Source organism: Bidens hawaiensis, unplaced genomic scaffold (assembly GCF_021521415.1).
Source record: "Bidens hawaiensis isolate Kalapana, Puna unplaced genomic scaffold, B.hawaiensis_p1.1 tig00009445_1, whole genome shotgun sequence".
Classification (NCBI taxonomy): Eukaryota; Viridiplantae; Streptophyta; class Magnoliopsida; order Asterales; family Asteraceae; genus Bidens; species Bidens hawaiensis.
In genome coordinates this window covers 637310-642878 of record NW_027491700.1, presented here as the reverse complement: position 1 = coordinate 642878, position 5569 = coordinate 637310, and the positions used below count along the sequence as shown (strand labels likewise).

General features: G+C 32.1%; 1 long non-coding RNA gene across 1 annotated transcript; it reads right to left on the bottom strand.

The window, feature by feature from the left end:
• Positions 1-1607: 1607 nt before the first annotated feature.
• Positions 1608-3084, bottom strand: LOC143532429 (uncharacterized). The gene is made up of 3 exons (XR_013135169.1): positions 3000-3084; positions 2812-2910; positions 1608-1834 (listed from the first exon to the last, which is right to left on the bottom strand). It is a non-coding gene; the product is annotated as an uncharacterized LOC143532429 (long non-coding RNA).
• Positions 3085-5569: the final 2485 nt, after the last annotated feature.

Sequence of the window (5569 nt, the reverse complement as noted above, 5' to 3'; positions counted from 1 at the left end):
CTTTACTATAAATAAATAGATAATACATTCAAGATTCCATCAATATTATTACATTATAATATATATATATATGCATACTTTCATCTCTTACTTTGTCTCACCATCGAATGCTGGTATATTAATTATATTTCACCGTTGAAGTATCGTTCCTTCAATTCTCTGACGATCGTTACAATCATTCAATTAAGTCATCCGACGACTTCAATTCATCGGTTACGTCGATCATTCAATGTGTCTCTTCCTCTCTAGCTCTTATTGTATATTAATTGAATCATATACCTGCTTAAGTAATCACTAAGAAATTAGGAAGACTTGGGTCTCAAACCTTCATCGAACATCATGGTAATCTCATCTACAACCTTATATTATTCAATTATGTTCAAATTGGTTACTAATTTAATCATTTTGATGTTCTCCGTTCTCAATTGTGGCCATTAACAACCCAGCTTCGAAAGCCCAGTGGGAACCCAAAGGCCTTACAAAAGAAGCTCAGGCAAACCCTAATTTTAGTTTGTACATGAATATATTAGCACATAGACATTAGAAATTTGATATATTCATCAATTACCCTACATGTATGTGTTTATGGCATAGATTTTAGGTTTTATGTTGCTATGGTGCATGTTCATGCTTTTATAAAAATTGATTGATGACAAAATGAAGGTGTGATATTATGATATGTGTCTAAATTATATTCACATAAACATAAATCAACAAGTGTAAGCCCTAATAATTTTTTTTACAAATTTTATCTTGTATAGGGGACCTGGTGGGATTTGAAGTTGTTGTAGCCATTGAGATCTTTTATGTATTCTTATTAAGAAGTGGATTAATTTTTTAGTGGATATGGAGGATGGTCTTTTCACAAACATGTTTTAGTGCAATATTTGTTATTTCAGCAAAGTCAAAGTGATGCTTGCTAATTTTTTAAGTACCAAACCTTTTGATTTGATTTGGGTTTGATTTGATGAGTGCAAATATAATGTCGCTAAGCGTAGTTTGTAATTTTGCAAGCCCATTGGCATGACTAACGCTAAATATCAGTTAGTTACATTTACAATTCCTTCAAATTTACTGTTCGATTCGATTTTGAGCATGTGTTTCTTCGTCGTTTTCGTGTTTAGTAATCATTGTTTTTTGTTTAAAAGTCCATTTTCACTTTTTTAGTTTATCACATTCATCTTTTTTAGTTCCGTGAGTATTTGATGTTAGTTACTAACGATGATGACATCATAACAAATTTCTTCTTATAGTTTTTTGGTATCTTGAGGGGACCGGGGTGGTTTATTTCTCATCACACACCACCACCAATGGTGGTGTGCTACATCATCAACCCCAAATCCATCACATGTGATGGATTTTACAAGGGATGCACTACTAGAAAATATTCCTTAAAGGGATAGATGACACGATATCTCGTGTCAAGGAAGGTCATGTCATAAAAAAATAATGACGCAAATTTGTGTGTCATCTTTTTATGACATGCATTTATGACACGCATTATTGACATCTTTTTTTCGACACGCAAATGGTTTCAAGTATTATAAAATAGAATGTTTTTGACAGATTTATAATTTCAACATTAAATAATGGCAATTAGCGTCTCATAATAAAACTAAAATTCATATATAGCAAAATAATCCATTTCATATAATATTTCAACATACTAACAAACATTCAAAAGTCGACCATTCTTCACAATATTTCAAAGTTAACATTTAATTAACATCGATACGAACATTCACCGGTAAATAAAGGATGCCACAAAAGTCGACCATTCTTCACGAATTCCATCAATATCAGCATCCATGTATTCATTATTCCCTCCTCCAACCTAAGAAAAAATTTAGATTAGTTAAACCTAAAGTTTAAATGATTTGAAGATTTATTTATCAGATCAGTTTGACTTTTAACAGTCAAAGCTTCTTTTTTGACCATTAAACTACAGTTTTGACCCGTTAGTCGAATTTGCAGTCAAATCCACAAAATAAAATTTGAAGTCAAACAATTTCATTCTGAATAATTAACTGGTTCACACCACGGTATATGGGTAAATTTGTCTGTTTGCACTAGTTGTAAGCTAAAAATTTTACAAATAACAATAATAATAATAATAATAATAATAATAATAATAATAATAATAATAATAAAATAATTAAGTATCATCTTCAACAGATATGATTCACTTTCTATTATTGTTTCTAAACTGCTTCTGAACATAATACATTTCTCCCTACTAACTCATCATTAGTTAAATCAGATTAATATCCTATTTAAAGTATCATATAGCCATTCAAAAAATTAACAAATAACTAATAATAATAATAATAATAACATTTAACTATCATCTTCAACAGATACATTTCTCCCTGCTAAACAGATCATTAATTAAATCAGAATTCAATTATTATTATTAGTAAATCGTGAATATTAACAACTAATTATTCATAAACATTATCAGCTCTATCACTACTGTAACATCTAATTTCATATTTCATTACATCTCATACATAAATATATATAATCCAGTAATTCCTTAGAACCTCTTAATTCTAAAATCGGGTTGCTAACTTTGAATTTCACAGTTAATTAATTCCTTAAAGTTCCATCACTGTATCATAATTGGTGACATGAATAACTAGATATAATATCAGTCAGTTTCCCTGCATCATCCACTCTACATTTTCACAAGCCCACCGTTTAAAACTTTTGGTTCGGTTTGGTCAACAAAAGTCAAAGCCCATTTATAACCGGTTCATAAATTTACTAAACTGATACAATAATGAAAATATAAAAAGTTGTTGTACTTACATTGTCATTGACCAGTATTTTAATTCCTTCATCAACTATCTCTTTCATGAACTTTAACATAAAGTAGCCACATTCGGTGCTTCCCGGCTGACATGGACACTACATAAATACATTACAAATAGGCATCGTGACATAGATTCATATAATGGGGTTAAAACTACTATTTCAATATGGAATAAAATGCTCACCCTAGCGTTGACCCAATTGAGTTTTACCCCCGATCCACTTTGTGTACCGTACAAGTTCATTGCACTACAAAAATGTTAAGAAATATATCAAACTAGTAAATTGACCCGTGCGCTTCGCTGCACGTGGCATCGTTCGATCATAAGGAGCTTTTTTTTACTATATCCACATCATACAAAATGCCATAACTGTCCAATTAATTCACAAGTACAAATGAAATTTAAAGCTAAGATGTCAATTCGAGTACTTGGACATAGAAAAAAAACATATATAAACCTGAACTCAAATATCATGTGCTAACCTTCGAATTATTTTTTTATATATTTTTGGGATAGTGTTCATCCAACTTAAGAATATGTAGAACAATAAAATTTCAATTCGATTACTTAGACATTATTCAAATATGGAAAAATTAATGCACCTACTTGGTCATCAGAGAACACCCAATCTTTGTGTATGATGGATGACATTTCCATGCAAATCTGTGTATTCCACAACCTGTGAGAATCACAAACAGGTCAATAACATGAATTTCCATAGGTACTTGAATAAAATCTTGTTAGAGATGTTTTTACCATTGACATATGAGTTGATGGGTTGGCTGCTATGCATATGCTTTGGGTAACTACCAAAATTGAACCTTCATGTCAGCTGGAGTGTACACTTTGTTAAAGACATTTGATATTTCTAATATTTTTTAAATAAATTCGAAAAGGTTACATTTAAAAAAAAAATACTCATTTATAGAAATAATTGAACTTTATGATTCAAAAACAAAAATATGAAAACTTACACAACCAAAGAGTCGCAAGTCGCAACCACAGTTCGCCAAACACATAGTCGGCTCCTACATCATAATTCATATACATAAAATGAAAAAATCACTGATTTAATCAAGTACAATACAAATGCATCTATCAACGAACATTCAAGAAACTCGCTAATTTAATTAGGTCTGCAACCTATCAGAAGCATGAAACAATTTCAACCAATTCAACTTCACAATTACAATTTAGAATTATCAAACTATAGTGATTTTGCCTCTTAACAACAAATCAATAACTGACACTCACAATACCTAGCCATGAATTTTGAAGTAACAGGTGGCGTCAATTTTAAAGGAAGAACAATACGAACACTATTAATCGAATCAAAACGATCTCTAAACGATACAGGTTCCGAAAACCTAATTCAAACTCATTTAATCAAATCAAAATGCTAACAGTTTCCGAAAACCTAATTCGAACTCATTTAATCAAATCAAAATGCTACAGTTTCAAAATAACCTAAATCAAACACAACTAATCAAATCAACTCAAGCTGCAATACCGAATCGAATTACACTAAATACGAACCTGAAACCGAACGATCACTAAACAATAACGGTCCGAAACAAAAACCGCAACGACGGAAACAGATCAGAGGCGAATACGTCAGCAATGGCGATGATATAACCGGGATGATGGAATCAGGCTATAGCCATGAGAGATCGATGATGAGAGATAATGGAATTAGGTTATAGAAATGAGAGGTCGATGAGATGAAAGAGGGGTTTTGTACTTAGTTTTTTTATTAACCAAAATTAAAAGGTGAAACTTAAAATTGACACACACTCAAAGTGTAGTCCGTGTTTTTTTTCTAAAAAAAACCTTTTATGACACTAAAAAATTGACAAACAAATGTGTGTCTTCGTTTCTTCAAATTTCTATAAAAGATGACAATATTTAGTGACGCGCGGTTTTTACAACGTCATAAAATTACTGTGTGTCATGATTGGCGTGTCACTAAAGATATATTTTCTACTAGTGGTGGTGTTCATTTCTCATCACACACCTGGCTCCCTCCCATTTCCAAATGATACATTTCCTCGATAAACACCCATCACTTGCGTGATGGCCATCACGCAACACTCCCCCTCACGCTTGACAAAAGGACCGGCGGCGGTGTGCTAAGAGCCATCACGCGTGATGGGTGGCTTATCACGCGGTGCCCCGTCCCCCCCTGAGTGCATATCTAATACCTTAATAATTGCAAAACAGGAATTGTGTCAAACAAAGAAAATCTTCATGGAAAGATGGAGCGTTGGGGACAAGCTGTCATGTTCCACCAAACTCAAACTGGACATACCAAATGCAAATAAAAATGTGGACCATACTTACCTCTCTTCAACCATGATGCATATAGCTTATGGTGGTTTTGGTGCAATTAACACCAAAGCAAGGTCCATGTTGTACTTTTTCTCTCATTTCACTTTTTTTCAGTAAAAGAAGGATTATATTGATATTCATTGTAAAGTTTTTGTTTTTCAGGGAGCACTAGATATTGTTCTTGTTAGCAAAGAGAATCAGGAGAAAACCAACATTTTTGCCTATCATTTTCTGATGATGTTTATGCGAATGTATCATGTAAAGCTATTTAGTTCAGTTAGTTTTAAGTAGAAATAAATATAAGGAATTACATTCAAGTGATAGTGTTGATTATTAGTCCTAATTTTAAGAAAATTTAGTGCATAAACAAGGCCAATTCTTGAAGTATGATCGAATAGGCCATGAATCAAGTTTCTGCAACTATT